Genomic DNA, 21,943 nt, shown 5'->3' on the forward strand with positions numbered 1-21,943 from the left:
CCAAATCCTAACAGAAATCATACAAAGTGTGTGAGCTTGGTTGATCGTGTCCTTGCTCTGATTCTCCTGCGAAGAGGTGCATTCGTGGTGTCCCCACCAGCCACCTCAGCTCTGCTTAGATCAACAGCTGGCATCATATCAGTCTAGGTTCCATGCATGCCCAATCCCAATCCCAAGCCCAAGCCCAAGCCCAGCCCAACCCATTTACTAATTATATAAAGGGAGTGTTGAATGACATCTTGTAATTATCCCTTTTTTATTCCCAAAAAATCTTTAAGATAGGAGTATGTTACGCTATTGTAAATTTAATTCTAATGTTTTAGTACAAGGGTAAAATAATCCTTTTACACCAATAATTAACAATAGACTAACACCGTTACGGTAAAGGGGGTTGATTTGAGTTTTTAAAAAAATCAGGGGGTGATCTAATTTTTGTTTGAAAATCAGGGGGAGACGTGTAATTTATCCTTTTCAAAAATAAGTTAAAAGTGATATATCATTGTCATGCACATTTATCAAGGACACATGAAATGACATTATTATCCTCGTTTGAAAAAAAATTGTGTGTCATACTAAAAGACCAAAAAAAAAAAAAAAAAAAACTAAGATTATAAATTAATTGACACCTTAAGGGATGTCTGTTAGGCACTTGACTAATATGCCAAAAGCTCTAGAGTTGATAGAACGCATTAAATCAAGCCTTTTAACCTATCTCATACTAGGCTGACCCAATTTAGTTCCTATACATTAGAGTGGGCTCCATAGGCACCTAATAAATCACCATGCTTCCGTAGTTATCATCCTCGACGGCTCTTACTCTAGGCAGCTTTTACTCTGGTGATAGATAGCTCTTTCCAAGCAACTCCACTCTGCCTCCAATTGCTATCAATTTTGAAGAGATTAATTGGATTTAGTTATTATATATGTTTGGTGGCCAAAAAAAGAAAAGAAAAAAAAATAATAATAATAATGATACAATGATTGATTTGCGTGTCTATCTCTTCTCAAATTTCAAAAACAAAGACAAAAATCATAATTGATTTATGTTTGACTGTTTATAGTTATCTCTCCTCTCATGTGTTTGTCTTAGTTACTTGGAACTCTTGCCCTTATTTTAAATCTGTTTTGTTTTGTGTTTTTTTTTTTTTCTCTTTTTTGGTAAGAAATTTTAAATATGTTTTGTGAAGTCTTAATAGGAGGTGGATTTTATATCCGCCATTCCACGGTTCTAAAAGTCGGTTAACCTTATGGGATTGGTGTGTGGTTTGTGTGATTACACTTTGGGAAAATTACATGAGTAGCTACTTTTGGGTTTTCATTTACAAAACTGATCACTCTATGTTTGAGTTAATAAAAATAGACAAAAACAAGTTTAGTTTTACAAAACTAGATAAAACAGTGACTCTCCTTCCTTCCTCGGCAGTTCTCCTCTGAAAAAATCTCTTTTTTTCCCTCTATTACTTGGGGTAGCAGAGAATGACGGTGGCTGGGACAAGGGTAGGGTTGCAAGGAACGGAGGATGCCTGGGCAAGAAGGCAATGACAGTGGTAAAAATGTCTAAAAAAGTAAGTGTGGGAGGGAGAGACATTATTTTGTCCAGTTTTATAAATCTTAACTTGTTTTTATCTATTTTTGTTAACTCAAACATAGGGTGGACAGTTATGTAAATGAAAACCCAAAAGTAACTAATCATGTAATTTTCCCTTACACTTTCATCAGTAAAAAAAAAAAAAAAAAACAGAAAAATAAAGGAGGTGGATTTAAGGTCAATGGATTGTTTTATATTACTAGCTAGGTTAGGTTTGTGCCCCGCACCGTAGACCATATATATTATTTGTTAGAAATAAAAGCCATTTGACTGCAAATGTTTTCTACAATTCCTACTACTGAAATTGCAGAATCCAAGTTTCATAAAAAAATGATTGCTCTATACAAAGAAGATTTACATCTTCATTCTAAATCTTCCTCTCGTACTATTGAATAAATCTAGGATACAATCTTTTTCAAGATTAAAAATAAAATTCTTCATAATTGTGCTGCTGGCCTTGACATTGAGAGGAATAGGTATCTTGCAGCTCGTTCGACCTCTCCTTTTTTCTTCCCATCCAACCTTGTTTTATTGTATCATCATCTTCTTTTAATGGTTGTTTTGGTGTATTCCCCATTCTTGCATGGTTGTTTTGTCCAACCTTCTGTTTTTTCTTTGGTAAGTTGTGACCTCATTTTATATTGCTTTGTTAGTGTCTTTTCCTTCAGTTAGCCTTCTTGGCTCTTGTCGTGTATTTTTTTTCATTTTTTAATATGTATTTGTATTCATCCAAAAAAAAAAAAAACAAAAGACCTAGGCTCTAGTTTAGGTTGATTTCATCATGTGTATCAACTATCTTATATGGGAAAGATAGATTATTATATAAGCAATAATATATAAGCAATAATTTCAAATGAATCGCCAATGAAAATTTTATGGGAGAAGAACACTATTTGGGCGCGTGCGGTGTACATGAAATGACTGCCGCACCCCCTTGAAAAAGAGGAAAATCCCAGAGATACAATGGTTTTATCACGTGTCCCAGTGTTTGGGTGCAGGGGCGGACAGCACACTGCACGCACTGACTTATCACGTAGCATTCTTTCTCCCATAAAATTTTCATGATTTGGTTTGTTATCAATCTATTGGTTCAAATCAAACCAAGACAAATCAATTCTAATTATCCTTCAATGGGCCAAATCGAAACGGTTAAAAAACCGCTTAGTTGAGTGAGGAAAACTATTTTGGATAGTTTTGAAAACCCATATCTAAAATTGTATACTTTTCTTAATTGAAATAATGAATTTTGTGAGAGCAAACATGATTTTATTTTTCCCTAGGTATTTTGTGTATTTGGAGATTAGGATCCATCCGCTAGAAGCACGAGTCAATTCCCAAACGGGAAGGGATCATCTGCAGCCCTACTCCATTTGTAAATGATAAAAATAGGACAAGTGGTTGCCTCTCACATGGTGCAGGTACATGCAAAGGAACCAAACTGTTCGCCAAAAACACCAAATAGAAATAATGTTTGAAAAGCCCACTCCCAATATATTGGGAATAGTCTGACAACTCTGACCTTGCGTTATCTCTCCACCTGCCATGCTTCTACAAGTAATTGATGACTACGGATCCAGATCCTCTACTGCTGAGCTGCCCGGCAGGACCGTGCTGTCGAGATACAGTGAGGTACGCAATGACCACCTTACCCCTGCCAAGCGCCTTGTCCGAGCAAGGGTAAGGCGGTCATTACGAGTCTCACCGTGTCTTGGCATCATGGTCCTGCCGGGCAGCTCATCATGGTCCTGTCGTGCTGCGCGGACATAGTAAGATGGGAAATGATCGCCTTGCCCAAGTGACCTTACCCCCACTTGGGCAAGGCACTTGGGCAGTGGTAAGACAGTCAATCACGCCTTGCTGTGTCTGCGCATCTCCGCAGTAGAGGATCCAAATTGCAATTGTTGCCATTGGAGTCTTGGACAGGACAGAGTCCAGGGTGGCTGGTGGTATTCTTAAATCTTTGAAAAAACCTGAAAGAAATCATCCAAAGTTAGATTCCTTCCTTCCTCCCCAAGTTGCACAAGAAACCTACCAATGAAGAAACTGTCGCCAAGTATTGGACCCATTAGTGTTGACCTCACGAACTTGCTCGCCAAGCCAAAGCTTATCATGTTTATCCGGTCAAAGTGAAATGCCCATCTCTTTTGCATCAATATTTTAATATCATGGGTTGCTTTTTCTATATATATATAGTATTAAGGTAGTATAGATTCCATCTCAGGTGATCTCACACTCATCCAACTCTCTCAACTCTCAACATTCAAATTTTCGGTTCTCATCAAACACTTTCAGAGATTCCAAAGTCTGAACTCCGAACCAGTCAAATCTCCTCTCTGTTTGTTTCTGAAAAGTAAGTAAATCAAAAAATGGCCTTGATGTCAGCCCTATTCAGCTGTTTTGGGCTTCCTTCTTGTCGCATCTCCAATGACTTAATGGAAGCTGCAGATGATCACCAAAACCAGAAGAAGGGTCCATCTGATCAGAAAGAGAAATCCTTCAAAGCAAAGCCAAAGTCTGGAGCTCCAATTCCAGTTTCTTACTTCCCACTCAACTCAAACCTCTCTCGCTTATAGTGAGTGTCTCTCTGTTAGTAATTGTTGATCATCAAACACAAACTGAAGAAATGAAAGACCCACAAAAGAAGGGATATCTCAGGCCACCTCTACAGGCTCCTGCGTCGATGATACGGGGGCAACTTGAGAGCCCTGAGTGTTAGCTCTGGTGGCACATTCCAGCATGCTTTGATCATTTGTACAATCTATTGTTGGTGTATATTATATATATTGATTAAGTTAATAAACAGGGGACTGGTACTCCATTAAATCCAAAACCTGGTCTTTTAATTATGGGTAAAAGCTCAATTTCTCCTTTATCAGCATAGGTTTTTCATTCCTGAATACTACCTTTGGATTTTATACTTTTATTCAAGGTTTCTAGCAGAATATATGTTTCATTAAGATTAACTTTTCAACTACTAGTTACTTGTAACCAATTTTTGTTTTCTTTGTTGTTCTCAATTCTAAACTATTCTTGTCAAAACATAAGAACAATCAGTGTTTCAAAGACATTAGACAAGCGAGTGGTTTGTTGTCCTTACCAATATGTTTTAGGAGTGAGTCCCCTTTTTAGGTTTTAGTTTTCTTTGCTTTTAGTCTGTCTTTAGGCTTGTTTGCCTCTTTTTTAATCTTCAATAAATTTTTTATTTAAAAAAAAAAAAAAGACATTGGACAGGCTAATAACCTGACAATACTGACCATTTGAACTACATAGACCCCCCCTTTTTATTTATTTATTTATTTATTTTTGGCATAGAGGCCTAATTTCCCATGGAGCACAATCGTAAGGTCATATCTAACGATGGTGTACTTCTTACTAATCCTACTGTTTACCGTCGCCTTGTCGGACGCCTACTATACCTCACCATTACTCGACTAGATCTGGTGTATTATGTAAATGTCTTAAGTAACTTCATGACCACACTCTTTGTGTTGTTTGCTACATTAAATCTGCTTGGGTATTGGCATATTTTTCTTTGTCACTAGCCTGCTAGTTTTAACAACCTACTCTGAGCACTCAATTTGGGTTGCTTGTTCTACTACATGACGATCCATCATAGGTTATTGTACTTTTCTTCATACAAACCCTATATTTTGAAAGTCTAAAAGACAACATACAGTCTCACGGTTCTTTGTCGAAACCAAATATCGTTCTATGACGGTCTACAACTTGTGAAATCACTTGACTTCAATAGTTTATATTTGAACTCCGCATTCCACACCATACCGCTATTCTTTACTGGACAATTAGACGACTCTACATATTGTTTAAATCCTATCTTCTACGAGAGAACAAAACACATCGAAATAGATTGTTATTTTATCCCTGGACAAAATTATTTCTGCATGGTCACTTCAAGACTTTCTTCCGTGCCTTCCAAACACAAAGTTGCAGATGTTCTCACCAAAACCTTGGAAAGATATAACCTTTACACTTACAGGCTCGTATGCAAGTTGGTGCATGATCTCCACTTTTCAAATTTAGGTAAAGTATTGGACATATTTTTCACATGTGTACATGTCTTCCATTGTAATATTTTCATATATATATTTAGATTCAATTTTTGTTGTAAATATCTTAGTTATGAGAAATCTTCTCCATCTCTTTTGTATTTAAACATATATAGACAATGAAATAAATCAAAGGAGTTTTTTATTTTTATTTTTTTAGGAACTAGAGGTGTCCGGCCGTTGGCCGACTAATTCCCTCAGGGTTCGTGCATGACCCCACAACACACACGAACTGGGAGATACTAGGCCCCCATGCTCACCAGGGAGTTTTCTCTAAGGCGGATGACCCCAAGGGGGGAGGCAGAGTTGAACTCAGGACCTTCAGCTTCCTTAGGCCTTCTCCTTTACCAATTGCGCTGCCCCTTGAAGTTAAAATCAAAGGAATTTAAAATTAAACTGATTAAAGGAGTACCAGATCCCGATTTATTAATTTAATCAACAGGCAGTGTACATCAACAATAAATTGTACAAATGATCTATAGATGCACAACAAGAGGCCATGCAGTTATAGGTTTTTATACTGTCAAAGTGCGCCAGCAGAGCCAGCCAGAGCAGGGGTGGCCTGAATTTCCCTTCTTTTTCTTCTTCTACAACAACCCAAAAAATCATAAACATACTATATATGTTTGGCTTGCCACTTTAATTGGATTATTATTTTAAAGAAAAAGGCTGCAACCTCGTCCCGCTACTCAGCTACAAATGTTGACACGTGGTTGAGGTGTCAATCGAACGATACCCTTGAGCTGGGAATAATGCACATCGCATGGACATGTTCATACGATCATTCTCAGCTCTGGGATATTGTTCCAGCAAAAAAAATTTGGCTGCTACCCTACTGCCCCCAATAGTAGGTACTAACTTGGAATAATCCCTTTTTCCTTTGGGTTTACAAATACTCTCTTAGGTTTTTGTATTTTCTAAAATATCCTTCTAGATTCCAAATTGATGCCTACAAAAGGGGCAGCGGGATATAGCGACAACCTGGGCATCATCCAATTTTTGTTCACACCCCATCCACGTGTCAACATCTGCCCCGCATCGGATGATGTCAAGCTCGAGGGTGCGCTGGAGAGGAACCCAATCCATGAAGCACCGGGCATGCAGTATACAAAAATAATCACAAGGAAATAGTGTTTGAAAATTCCACTCCAAATATATTGGAAAATTATCTCTCCACGTGCCAGGATTGTAAACTTATATTCTAGTCCATCCATGTGTACTTTCTATTAATCTTAATAAAACGATCTTTCTATCCAAAAAATAAAAAAAAATATCACCACGTGCGGATTCTATAATAATAAGGACGACGCAGCAATCATCCAAAGTAGGTTCCTTGCCCCCCAAGTTGCCCGAGACATCTACCAACGAAGAAACTGTTGCCAAGTATCCACAGCACATCAGCGGACCATTGAAATAATGTTATCAAATCATGTGGGGCTTGGACCCAATATTGGTGACCACATTAACTTGCTCGCCAAGCCCCAATGCTTAACATGTTTACCCGGTCAAAGCGAAAGAAATATCATGGGGTTGCTTGCTTCTTCTATAAAATGGGCACTTGGTAGTATAGATTCCATCTCAAGTGGTCTCACACTCATCCAAGTCTCTCAAGTCTCAACTCTCAAATTTTCGGTTTTCATCAAACACTTCAGAGATTCCAAAGTCTGAACTCCGAACCAGTAAAATCTCCTCCTTTGAAGTTATCGTTTCTGTTTGTTTCTGAAAAGTAAGTAAATAAAAAAATATGGCCTTGATGTCAGCCCTCTTCAGCTGTTTCGGGCTTCCTTCTTCCCGCATCTCCAATGACTTAATGGAAGCAGCTGCTGCAGATGATCACCAAAATCAGAAGAAGAGCCCGGTGCTGCCATCTGATCAGAAAGAGAAAGCGGTCAAAGCCAAACCAAAGTCTGGAGCTCCAATTCCAGTTTCTTACTTCCCACTCAACTCAAACCTCTCTCGCTTATAGTGAGTGTCTCTCTGTTATTGTTGATCATCAAACACAAACTGTAGAAATGAAAGACCCCAGCAGGCCAGGCGACGGAGTAGACTTCCACACGCAGAGTGTTTTCTGTGTTAATTTGCGATACATCAGCAATGGTGGTTCAATTACTTTCAGGAATACTGGCTTTCTTTAACTAAGAAAGAAAAAGAAGGGACATTTCAGGCCACCTCTACAGGATCCGGCGTTGATGGTTCAGGGGCGATTTGAGAGTCCTGCTTGAAGGCTCTGCTGGCACACTCTAGCACACTTTGACATGGTCTCTGATCGCATACCTATAAATAAATAAAGGCTCCCACCACTGCAGGGTCTGAGGAGGGTCATAATGTAAACAACTTTACCCCCACTTCGAGAAGAGGCTGTTTTCAGACCGCGTATACATATAAATCATTTGTACAATCTTTTATTGGTGTATACTATCTATTGATTATAAATTAATAAACAGGGGACTGGTCCTCCCTTAATTATTCCTTTTAAATGTGATTTCCGTCGGCTTTGTTTAGTACTTTCGATCAGTATTGGTAATTTTTTTTCTTGGTCGCTAGACAAGGGTCTTATTTATGCCAACACATGGCATCATATTCTGCCTTATTTTGTAGATATTTTTGGAATGTATAAGTGTATAATATTTGAATTTGAATTGTACAGTTACAATACATTAACCTAGGGAATTTTAGGGAATCCTATCCCCCAGATTAGGGAGGCAATCATGCCACCATATCCTTATTATTTTATGTATAAATAGCCTATTATCTATCAATGGAAAGACAAACCATTTTAGCCTCATATCTACATGTTACCAAATTAACAAAGGGAAAAGAAATCCAATTTATCACAGAGTCTTTGGTGAATAAATATGACTTGCCTACACTCGTTACTGACCTGGACGAGTCCCAAGGTTTGAGGTAGGGAAGTCGAGTCTAAAAACCTGGTTTTTTTTTTATTTAAGGGTAAAAGCTCAATTTCTCGTTTATCAGCAGAGGTTTTTTATTCCTGAATACTACCATTGGATTTTATACTTCTATTCAAGGTTACTACCAATTTTTGTTTTCTTCGCTGTTCTCAATTCTAAGCTATTATTGTCAAAATATACCAGCAATCAGTGTTTTAAAAGACATTGGATAAGGCAATAACCCGAGAATTCTGACCATTTGAACTACACTGATGCCTTTCCCCCCCCCCCCCCCCTCATTCGTAGAGGCCTAATTTCCCATGGAACCCAATCTCAAGCTCACATCTAACAATGGTGCCCTTCTTATTGATCCTGCTATTTACAATTGCCTTCTCAGATCCCTACTATACCTCACCATCACTCGACTAGATTTGGCATGATCTGTAAATGTCTTAAGTCACTTAATGAGAACACCACTTGAGCCTCATTAGCAAGTGACTCTTTGTGTTGTTCCCTACATTAATTCGAGCCCCTAGTACTATTGGCATATTTTTCTCTATCACTAACCCACCAGTTTTAATGGCATACTCTGAGTACTCAAATTGGGCTGCTTGTTCTACTACACAACGATCCATGACATGTTATAGTACTTTTCTTGATACAAACCTTATGTCTTGGAAGTCCAAAAAACAACTTATAGCCTCACGGTCCTTTGCTAAAACCGAATATTATGCTATGGCGTCTGCTACTTGTGAAATCACTTGGCTCCAATAGTTGCTATTTGACCTCCGTGTATCATGTCATACCCCTATTCTTTACTGGACAATTAGACGGCTCTACATATTGTTTAGATCCTATCTTCTACAAGAGAACAAAACACATCGAAATAGATTGTTATTTTATCCGTGACAAAATAATTTCTTGCCACATCAAGACTTCTTTATTGCCCTCCAAACATAAAGTTGCCGGTGTTCTCACCCAAGCCTTGGAAAGATCTGACCTTTACAGTCTTGTATGCTAGTTGGTGCGTGATCTCCACTTTTCAAATTGAGAGGAAGTATTGGACATATTTTTCACTTGTGTACATATCTTCCATTGTAATATTTCCATGGGGCGTTGTTCTTTGTGCCACAACGCAGCCTGCGCCCAGGCACATCAGGGTGGGCGCTATGACCACCTTGCCCCCCTGCATATGCTGCCCATGTGCTTAGGCGCAGGCTGTGTTGTGGCAAAGCGGTAACATTCTCCCTATTTCCATATATGTTTAGATTCAATTTTTGCTTTACATATCTTAGTTACCTTGCATTGGAGAAATTTCTTCATCTCTTTTTTATCTAAACATATGTAGACAATGAAATAAATCGAAGGAACTTAAAATTTAAACCGATTAAAGGAGTACCAAATCCCAATTTATTAATTTAATCAACGGTCAGTATTTTTTTTAATTTTATCTGAGACCCGGGGAAGACCCTAAAATTTTATTAAAAAATCTCATTAAAAACAAGTTACAATGGGGGGGGGGGGGGTATGATCCGCCTTACCCCAGCCCAAAGATACAAAATAAATGGTCTCACAACTCCAAGGCAACCTAATCCAAAATTCCTAAAGGGGAGAACCAAACCATCAACTAGAAACGGAAGACCGGTAAACCAGCCTTATCTTCTATAATAATGCGGGAGAGGTCCAAAGGAAGCTCCCCAAGCGCCTGGAATAAAGTACTAAGTTTTAATTCACCGCCCAGTTAGCCAGAAAATCAGCCGTGCGATTGCTCTCTATAGGAAAAATACACGTTCGCTTCCAGGCTATCGATCAATTGAATGATTTCATGTTACCAATACCAACATTTCCATAATAGGCAGGATCTCGTAGAGATGAACCGAACAATAGTTTTCAAGTCCAAATTAACATGAAATCAACAGCCAGTATACACCAACAATAAATTGTACAAATGATCTATAGATACACAACAACAGCCCATGTAGTTAATTACAGGTCTTTATACTGTCAAAATGCACCAGCAGAACCAGCCGGAGTAGAGGTGGCCTGAATTTCCCTTCTTTTTCTTCTTCACATTTAATAGATTCCGAAAGGAAAAACATATATCGTTGGAGACACGGGAGGATGGAGGGGAGAGACACCCAAAGAGGGTTGACAACAAGAAGACCATTTTTTGATTTACAAGCTCTCAAAGACAAACAAAAATAAGAACTGCACACAGGCTTTACTAGTTTGGAGTTCAGCTAGAGTTTGAATAATCTCTGATATGAGTTGAAACTTGAGACTGAAAATATTTACTGCCAGATCCCTATTTATAATCTATAAGAAACTTTTGAAAACGAAACTTAATACGATGCAGAAAAGAATAGAAATCGCAAACAATAATCACACAATAAACACAAGGATTTACGTGGTTCGACAAAATTACCTACATCCATGGTGAGATGAGACCTATTTTAATATCAATAGACAATAGGGTTACAGTCACTCGTCTTCATACCTCTCTCAGATTTCGTTACAGAGAAAGAGCCCTCGCTAAATATTTATAATGAAATCTTATACATGAATTTTACCGAAATATCCATATAATCCTTAAAAGTATCTTGCAGCCCCCCAAACCCCACATGAACCCGTTGGTTTGTGGAAATCCCATCAAAATCAACTCACAAACTAAACGAGGGAATACAAGACATCATAACCCAATAGAATCAACCCAAAAAAATCAAAGATGGCTTTTGACTTTAATCAATGACTATACTATGTTTGGCTTGCCGAGCAAGTTCATGAGGTCACCAGTGGCCCCATATGGTTTGAGAAATTGTCAATAGTACTCTTCCTTGTGGTCCTTCCAAAATTATCTCCTCCATTTCCCTAGTTCCTCTAAGAAGGGCGGTGGACCCCATCCAGACAAAGTGTTCGGGCAGGGGTGGATGGTTCTTCTCAATTTGGATCTTCTATTGCCAAACTGTCCGATAGGACCGTGCTGTCTAGACACGGTGAGGTGTGTAATAACTACCTTACCCTTGTCCGAACGCCTTGCCCAAGTGGGGGTAAGATGATAATTGCACGTCTCACCATGTCTAGGTAGCACGATCCTGCCGGGCAGCTCTGCATAAGAGAATCTGAATCCGGTCCTCATATGCCATGTGCTGTAGATGCTTCACGACTATTTCGTAGTTTGTAGCTTTTGTGGGCTTTCTTAGGGGATTTTCTAGTTTCAAGTCGTCCGTCTTTCTCCAGTTGATTTATACGAAAATCGGACGGAAAGTCATGGGATTTCAAATTCCTAGACTTTCCTTCTTTCGTATGTTTTTTTGATATAAATTTTCTTTCTTTCGTCCATGGCAATAATTGAGACTTCAAGAGTGGTATTTCGCTTGTTTCCATCAGCATCATCAGCATCATTGCGTGTTGGACATGAAGTCACGAACCCACGTTTTCAGCAAAGCGGTGCATGCATCTGGTTTAGTTTTTCGTTTTGGTCACTCTATACAAACACATCAAAACTGTTAAGAGTTGGACTGGGGAGGTCTCCAATTGCCGCCAATTTGGAAGATTGCCTCTATCACGGACAAAAATTGGCTGTTGCTCCGGTTGCAGTTATGTTCCTACTGCCCCAATTGTAGGCGTCGATTTGAAATCCAGAATGATATTTTGAAAAATACAAAAATTCTAAGAAGGTATTTGTGAACCCAAAGGAAAAAGGGATTATTCCGGGTTTGTGCCTAGGAATATGGCTGCAACTTGGATGCCGATTGAACGGCACCCCTGAGCTAGGAATGATGCACGTCGCATGGACTTTGATGGACATGTGATATGCATCATTCCTAGTTCGGGATGTCGTTCCATTGAAAAAAAAAAATTGGCAGCTGCCCGAATCGTTATCTCCTCCAATTCTTCTAATTCCTCACATGAAGATGAAAATGACCACTCTACCCCTGTCCAAAAACGCTGCCCAATATGGGATCCACTCCCCCTATTAGAGGAATTGGAGGTGCTCACTTGCTGCCCCCAATCGAAAACACAAACTTGAAATAATTCCTTTTCGCTTTGGGTTCACAAATACCTATTTCCAAAATACCGTTCTGGATTTCCTACAATTGGGACAGCAGGACATAGCTGCAATCCCGACAACAACATTTTTGTCGGTTTTATTGGCATCCCCTTCGTCCATGTGTCGACATCTGTCCTGCACTAGACGATATCGACGATGATGTACGCTGAAAAAAAGCCCAATCCAAGAAGCACTGGGCAGCATGCAAAAATAACCAACGAAGAAACTGTTGCCAAGCATCCACAGCACACCAGAGGATCATTGAGATAATGTTATCCAATCATGTGGGGCTCGGATCCAGATCGTCTACGGCGGGCCTGCCTGTAGCGGTCAGAGTAGCGCACTAATAAGGCACGGCGTAATGATCGCCTTAACCCTGCCTCAGTGGGGGTAAGGCAGTCATTGCACCACACTCATTAGTGCACTGCTATGGCCACTACAAGCAGCAGGCCGTAGACGATCCCGATTGGGGGCTTGGACCCAATATTGTTGACCACGTTAACTTGGTCGCCAAGCCAAAGCTTAACATGTTCACCCGGCCAAAGTGAAAGAAATATCATGTGTTGCTTGCTTCTATAAAAAGGTGCACTTGGTAGAATAGATTCCATCTCAGGTGGTCTCACACTCATCCAACTCTCTCAAGTCTAAACTCTCAAATTTTCGGTCCTCATAAAGCATATTAGAGATTCAAAATTCCAAACTCCGAACCAGTAAAGTCTCCTTTGAAGGTATCGCTTCTGCTTGTTTCTGAAAAGTAAGTAAATAAAAAAATGGCATTTTTGTCAGCCCTCTTCAGCTGTTTCGGACTTCCTTCTTCCAGCATCTCCAACGACTTAATGGAAGCTGCTGCAGATGAGCACAGAAACCAGAAGAAAGGCCCGGTGCTGCCATCTGATCAGAAAGAGAAAGCCGTCAAAGCAAAGCCAAAGTCTGGAGCTCCAATTCCAATTTCTTACTTCCCCCTCAACTCAAACCTCTCTCGCTTATAGTGAGTGTCTCTCTGTTATTGTTGATCATCAAACACAAACTGAAGAAATGAAAGACCCCTGCAGGCCAGGCTACGTACGTAGTAATTGTTGGCTCAATTACTTTCAAGAATACTTGCTTTCTTTAACTAAATTTGATGAAGAAAGAAAAAGATGGGATATCTCAGGTCACCTCTACAGGCTCCGGCGGCGTCGATGATTCGGGTCGAGTCAGATACCCTTGCGTGTGGGCTCTGCTGGCATCCTTATTGCATATCTATAAAAAGTCAAGTCATTTGTAGAATCTATTATTGGTATGTCTATGATATCTGTTGATTTAAACAGAGGACTACTACTCGCTTAATTATAAATCCTTGAAATGTGAACTTATTCCATCCAGCTTTTTATAGCTTCTCTTGACCACTTGTGTGGTGTCTCTTGACTCTCTTATTGATAGATTGGTTAATTTAGATAACCTAATGTATTAATCCTATGGCACAAATCTTCGACTTTAGGGCACACTTGACATCTATCTCTTCTTTCCAACAGATTCCCCTCCTTTTTTGTGAGAAACTACAATTTGGAATACCCAAATCCGAACTAAAATGATCGAAGTTATATGACCATTTAAAATTCCAAGGGCAAAACTGTAATTTTAAGACTATTTTGGTGACATGGGGAACGTCACTACTTAAAATCTTGCTAGATATAGGGGTGTAAATGAACAGCCGAAATCCATTTCCGTATCTGTGCTCATATCCATTCAACACTATCCGAATCCATCCGTAAGCTAAACGGATGCGGATACGGATAGACTATAGCTATCCGAAAAGCTATATTTACATATAAATGGATAAAATATCCGATCCGTATCTGTTTACCACTATCCGAATCCATCCGAAAACTAATCGTATGTGGACGCGGATATAGCACTATTCGAGCCGAATCCGATCCGTTTACATCCCTAGCTAGATCACGCCTCACAAGATTGTCAGCAATCATTATGACCGTCAGATCTAAATAATATTCCTTGCACAACGGATGATAGCCGTAAAATCTAACAGCTTGGGTAAGATATAAAGTGATGCATTTAAATCCAACGAAGGGGAATCTTAGGCTGTGTTTGGTATGCATTCTTGGACAATAAAAACTTGTTTTTATCACTGGAGAATGCAAAACCGACCTAGAATGTATTCCAAGAATACATACCAAACACTGCCTTAAAGACCGTGTAAATACTCTACATTTAATTGATTCTTACCTTGACAGTTTATTGCATGTGACACTGCATAGGAAAGCATCAATGCAAGGCTAATTAAAACCTCCAAATCGAATCTTGAGAAATGGATTTTGATCAATAGAAGTCTGCTTATCGAAGCATCCCAACACCCAACCCATCAAATCACACGCGCTAGAACTTGACGAACCAAGTTAATCACGTGCCAACCAAACGGAATAAAGGCTGATGTGGCCTAATCTAGGCCCTTCCTTTTGAAATCACCGAACTTCTTAAAATTGTAGAAAGCCGCTCTGCCTTTTTACATATATTATTAGGGCTTCCTGAATTTGTATAAAAGAGATTAAAGAGACATGTTCTCCACACTAGAGGCGCAGGATTCACCCAGACACATTGGGGGTGGGCGAAATAACTACCTTGCCCCCTTAATAGTTAAAATGATAACGATACCCTGCCCCATGTGTCTGGGCACAACCTGCCCCCGAGTGTGATACTGGGCAGAGAAAAGCGCCCCAAAAATGAAACCCATGCAGACCATAGATGTTCCAGTAACTGATTAAGAGAAAAAGCAATGAAAATATTCTAAGTCCTGAACTTATGCCTGATTGCTCGAGTGCTATGCACCAGGGGCCATGGCTGGCATACCCCACGCATGGGGGACCTCTACAGGCATGCCACATTGCCACCCAGCACACGCGGCTGCCTAGCCATGTGCCTACTGGTGCCCAAACTGCTGGCTAAGTGCACCCTTGGCGCTCATGCGTGCAGAGCTGGCTATGCATCCAAGCACCATTTGAAGCTCCACTTAGCTGCAACTCCAACCAGCTGCTACTCCAAAAGCCATGTGGCCCTGCACGCTAAGTGGGGCAACCACATCACTTGCCACCTCAAACCTCGACTCTTGCCATCTCAATGGCATGATATCAACCAACCTCAGCCCTTGGTGGGCCCCACACCAGTATAAACACAAAACTCATCACTTAGCCACTACCATGCATCATCTCATGAAAACTACATACCGAATGCATCCAAAACTCATCAACAATCATCTATGATTAACAAAGCACATCATTTACCATATTAGGCCTAATGCAAAATTTAAAAAAAAAATGTCATTAGGCATCAAAACACGTCAAACTCATTGTGCACAATTATTAAAACATCCTTGGACTTCCCAAATATGCCAATTAATCACCTTTCAAATACCATCATTAATGTACTATTGCCAACAATGACAACATATATACCTCAAACTCAATAAACATTGTCAAACTATGCCACAAATCTAACTGAACCACATAGAGGCCAAACAAGTAATAACAAGAGAAGGCACCTTTTTTTTTGTTGGTAGTAGAGAAGGCAGCTTACAATACTCTCCAAGATCCAAAAAATAGTTCTTACAAACTATCGATCTATAGTAGGAATTATTTGTTAGCTTTCTTTCTATCGTGTGCGCCCTAGACACAACAAGGCAACAAAAAGACCGTTTTACCCCTGCTCGAACGGGGATAAGGCGGTCTTTTTCGCCTTGCTATATGTGGAATACACGGAAGTATTGACAGCTCGGAACTTGAGGATCCAGATCCATACTTCCAACTCTTGAAGGGGCTAAAGTAGTAGTTGGATGGTCTTGCCGGCATAGAGAACATCAACCCTATTAAGTTGAAGGGGTCAGGAAATGAGGCAGATAAAAACCGTTGAAATGACCGTTAAGTAAAGTTGAAGGGGAATTGTGACTTCATGTCCAACACGCAAAGGTGCTAACGAAAACGCATCTGGCTCCTGTGCATCTGGGCAACCGGGCTGCATGTGCAGCGCTAGATTCAAGGCGATGCATTTTGACCACCTTACCCCTGCCCAAACGCCTTACCCGGATGCACAGGATCTTTTTCGCTCGAAAACAAGCCAAAGCTACCGACGGCGAAGAAACTGTCAAGAAGCATCCACGAAACACCAGAACACCATTTCAATGACGTTGTCAAACCATCTGGGCTCATTGACAACACCTCTTGAACTTGCTCGCCAAGCAAAACATTACATGTCTACCGGTCAAAATTCAAACGTTGTCCTCATTTGATATATATATATATATATATATATATATATATATATATATATATATATATATATATCTTGGTGGGTTGCTTCATCTTTCTATAAATAGGGACTCGGTAGTATAAGATCCTCAGGTCTCACTCTCCAACTCTCAAGTCTCTCGACTCTCAAACTTCCCATCTCTACACCCCAAACCAATAAAGCCCTTGTGCAATCCTTCTTTGTTTTCTGTGTGTTTGTGAGAAAATAAAAAATGGTTTTGATGTCAGCCCTCTTCAGCTGTTTCGGGCTTTCTTCTTCCCGTGTCTCCAACGATTTAATGGAAGCTGAAGTAGATGATCACCAAAACCAAAAGAAAGTCCCGGTGCCGTCTGATCAGAAAGAGAAATCCGTCAAAGCAAAGCCAAAGTCTAGAGCTCCAATTCCAGTTTCTTACTTCCCCATCAACTCAAACCTCTCTCGCTTATAGTGAGTGTCTCTGTTATTGTTGATCATCAAACACAAACTGAAGAAATGATAGACCCCTGCCAGGGTAGCAGCAGGCAGGCTTCAATGAAGAAATAAAAAAACGAAAGGGAAATCTCAGGCCACCTATATATGGCTCCGGCGTGGGTGATTCAGGTCGACTCAGACCGTGCGAGCTGGCTCTGCTTGCACACATACTTAATTTGACAGTATAAACCTGTAACAACGCGATCTGGTCTCATATGTATATCAATCCATCATTAGTTTGCATAATTTATTATTATTGTTGTATATTAGGTGTTTGATAAAATTAATAAGGAGAATCATTAATGTAACAAGGGTTTGTTATTTATCCAAACATAACAAGACACTAACTACCTTCTTAAAACTGAAGTAAAGGATGTGTTTAAAAACAAATTTATAGGATAGTTCAGTGAAATCACATTCACGGTGGGAAATAGAAACAAAAAAATTGAATAAAATCTAGAATTTAACGGAATTTCTAATAAAGGATTAAACCGTAATTTACACAACCCATCTTCCCCAACCCCCAACCCCCTCTCTTCGTTGGCCGGTGAATCCTCTGTTCACTCCGGATTTCCTTTTCCACACGTCTCTCTCGTTTTTTCTACCGAAAACCTTCTTCGCTATTTTTCTCTCGTTTCTGACAAGGGTTTAGGTTGTTGATTAAATCCGATATCAGAATTCTAGGTTTTGGCTACATCGCTCTCTTTGACAGCAAATGTTATGCTTACTAGTCGGTTTCTATGCGAAGAAACCCCAAACACTAATACGTAGGTGTAGCGAAGCATGGTTTTTCCATTAGAACGTTTATTATTGTATTTTTTTCACTCTTTACAATTTGTGTTCTCCATCAATGACTCAGACAAAATTTCCTTCTGGATTTTGTTGGAACTGATCTATGGTTTGCCCATATTAGTGTTTCTACTTCTTGGGTACTTCTTCAATACAGTGCCAAACGTGTAAAACCCTAATGTTTTGTGATTTTCTTTTAATCACCAGCTCTGCGTCTCTGCTTTCACCGAATAACCTCTCTCCTTTGTCTTCCCAGTGGAAGTTGCAGCAAGGTTTTGATGTGAGAGAAGCAGAAATAACAAGATGACTAACGAGCAGTAAAGTGGATTAAAGGACATCAAAGACCCACTTCAAGAGTGCTTCCTTTCGGAAACGAGGGAGACACAGGGAGGGAAAGGGTAATTGTGAAAGACAGAAATGTCAATTTACAAATTAGTCGTGAGATGCTAATAAAGGAAAATGAAATGTCTAAATTATCCTACGTAATTCATCCTTCAATGTTCCATTTTTTACTGTATTGATCTTTTCGCCATTTTGTTATTTTTTCAAGCATAACCCACCCTTGTTACATGAATAATAATCCAATTAATAAAAAGAGTTTTTTTTTTTTTTTTTCGTCCTTGTGTTTCCTATAATCTTCTTACCATTATTTCTCAAAAATTTATTCTTTTTTAGATTTTCTGCATCCTTGATTCTTTATCATGTCTTAAAATTAAATTTCTTTATCTTAATGACTATTTGAACCTCATTATTCTACCACCGAATCTTCTTAGAAGGATGACGTTTTTCTTTCGTTTCCTATAGAATAACTTTAGCAATCTTCCTAATATAAATAGGCATCTCGTTTGATATCGTATTAGTTTCACTTAAAGTTTAATTACTTTTTCAGTAAATGAAATCAAAATATCTCTTTCTAATATATTATTTATTTCACACTGGAAAAAAAATAAAAATACCGGAGTCCATTAACATTCCTGCTACCCTGGTGACAATAAAATTTCGTTCAGATGAAGGATAAACTAAAAAAAAAAAATAAAAAGCTAAAAAAGAAAGCCAAGGATAAAATGTCTGACATGATGGATGGAGTTACCGTACACTCAATGACTAAAACGGTAAAACCATGTAGACTGATCTGATCTTGGCTCATCTTCATTTCTTTCTATTAGATTACGGACCCTGATCTTCTACTGCCGAATTGCCTGGCACGATTCTACTGTCAGTCAAGACACAACAACATGGTAAATTACCACCTTACCCTTGCTTGATCGCCTTACCTGAGTAATAGTAATCAGTGATTTACGGTCTTACTGTGTCTTGACAGTAGAATCTGCCGAACAACTCAAGAATGAAGGATCCAAATTGATAGATTACCCAGAGCCAGACAGGGACGACGCAAGTAGAAACCGTTGGAATGACCATTCTTTAATAAGCAAAACAGGGGTTGAGGGGAATTGAGACTTCGTGTCCAACACGCAAAGGTGCTCACGGAAAAGAGCGGAACACACTCTTCTTCAAAGTGTTGCCATTGACATGGACAGGAAGGAGAAGATGGTTTTAAATAGGGGTGTCAATAATACCCGGCTGGCCCGAACCCGCCCTGAGCCCGGCCCGAACCCGACCCTGATCTGCTAGCCCGAAGGGCGGGTCAGGGTTGAGATTTTGGCTGACCCTGGCAGGGTCGGGTCGGGTCGGGCTCAACATGGCGGGCCTAGCCCGGCCCGGCCCTGACCCGACCCTGAATTCTTTATAAGCCTTTATATGGCTGAAAATACCAAAATACCCCTAAGAGTGATAAATAACCCTAATCCCATATGGCCATATTCCCTTTTTGTTTTCACTTTTCACATTTTCAGTCTTCCCATTCTTCTTCTTCATCCACGAGAAGCTGAGAAAGCCGCCGCTCGACGACTAGCAGCCTTCTTCTTCCTCGGTTCCTCCTTCCCAAATTCGCATCAAGGAGTCAAGGACTCAAGGTATGTTCTAATATTCAGCACTTCATTCTTATTTGGGTCTTTCCCCATCCTCGCAACAGTGCTGCTAGTACTCAAAATCAATTTATTGTCTTCAATGAATCATGATTGAGAAAGAAAGTAGACCTGAAGATGTAGATTGTAAAACACTACTGCCCCTGATGAAGCAAAGGCTGAAACATTAGACACTTCAAGGCCCTCTTCTTCCAAATTAAGCAAAACCTCTGACAGTGAACTTCTCATGTTCTGACTCCCACATATCTGAATCATTACTTCTCTTTCTTCAATTTGACTCACCGAAACACTTGGTAATGATCTTCGAACAATCCCATAATTTACTGTTTTAGCAATTAATTTAGATTGTGTTGTACTTTGAATCTTTTACTACTTAAATAATCAATTCATGGGTGCATATTAGACTGTGCCATATATAGATCTGTTGCTTTAAGAATGAAAGTTGTTTAATTTCATTTTAATGTCTATGTTAAGGTTTCAGGAACAGGAAGTGATGAGGGAGTAAAAGCTAGTAGTAGTAGTAGTGGTATTAGATTGCTGTGGGACAGAGCAATGAGAGTAGTAGCTAGCTAGTGATCATGGGATCCAAAGGATCACTTTTGGATTAAAAATATTAATGATCTCCTGTTCTGTTTGTTATAAAGGATGTTTCATGATTTTTAACTACTTAATCAGTTCATACTACAGAGAGGGGCGAACGGGATTCCAATTTGCTTAATCCTGCAAAGTGTGCAAGGTGCCATATAAGATTATTAATGTCATGAATGCCAATGTGTGAGATTATTTTGAGAATGGAAGAAAAATGAAAGGGGGGGGGGGGGGGTGAAGCAGGTAATAACAGGATGTTATATGTCAGATGGGGAGAGAGTCGAATAATCGATCTCTCCCTGGACTTAGGCCAGCGCTCTACTACAGTGGCAGCCACCACCACGCCAAGAGGCTCTTAGCATAATGGATTACTGTAGGACTGGATCAAATTGGAGCTATATATAAAGACTGTTCCACCTTCTTTTTATGGACTGAGGATCTTTCCTTAGCAACAAATCACTGTCAGCCTGCCTTAGTAGACCATTCAACCGATTTATCTTAAGTCCTAAGCTAACTAACACAATTGAAAATTTTAAAACAGTATATTGATATAGAAAGAAGGCTGATTTCTCTTTCATAAAATTATTAAAAGGAAAGGAATAAGTGAATGCCCCTACCTTAGAAGAACACAGAAAAATAACTGGTATACAATGTTCCTCAAATTTGCGGTTTTGTTCCTACTCCTTAGGAGATCTGTAGCATCACAACAAGAAGATGTTGAGTTCACCTACAATGGATTTGGAGGAGTTGACTTGAGCTTGGACAGCTTAGCTCAAATTACAAACAATGGCCTCCTTACGTTGGTAAACACCACTATGCAACAGAAGGGTCATGCCTTCTACCCTCATCCGCTTCATTTCATGAATTCTTCCACAGGTAATGTTTTCTCCTTCTCCACTGCCTTTGTATTTGCCATGTATTCTGAGTTTACCACAGTAGGTGGTCCTGCAATGGCGTTTGTAATTGCACCTTCAACAAACTTCTCAAGTGCTTTACCAAGCATTTATGTAGGCCTCTTCAATAAGACCAACATCGGCAATTCATCCAACCATCTCATAGCAATCGAGATGGATTGCATCCAAAATTTGGATTTCAATGACATCGATGGCAACCATGTCACAGCTGCTCCGGCTTCTTTTTTTAGTGATCAAGAGAACCGATATGTGAACCTGACCCTCTTCAGTAGACATGCCTTGCAACTTTGGGTGGAATATTCGGGTGAACTAAGGCAACTT

The sequence above is a fragment of the Telopea speciosissima genome, chromosome 10 (genome assembly GCF_018873765.1).
Source record: "Telopea speciosissima isolate NSW1024214 ecotype Mountain lineage chromosome 10, Tspe_v1, whole genome shotgun sequence".
NCBI classification, from domain to species: domain Eukaryota; kingdom Viridiplantae; phylum Streptophyta; class Magnoliopsida; order Proteales; family Proteaceae; genus Telopea; species Telopea speciosissima.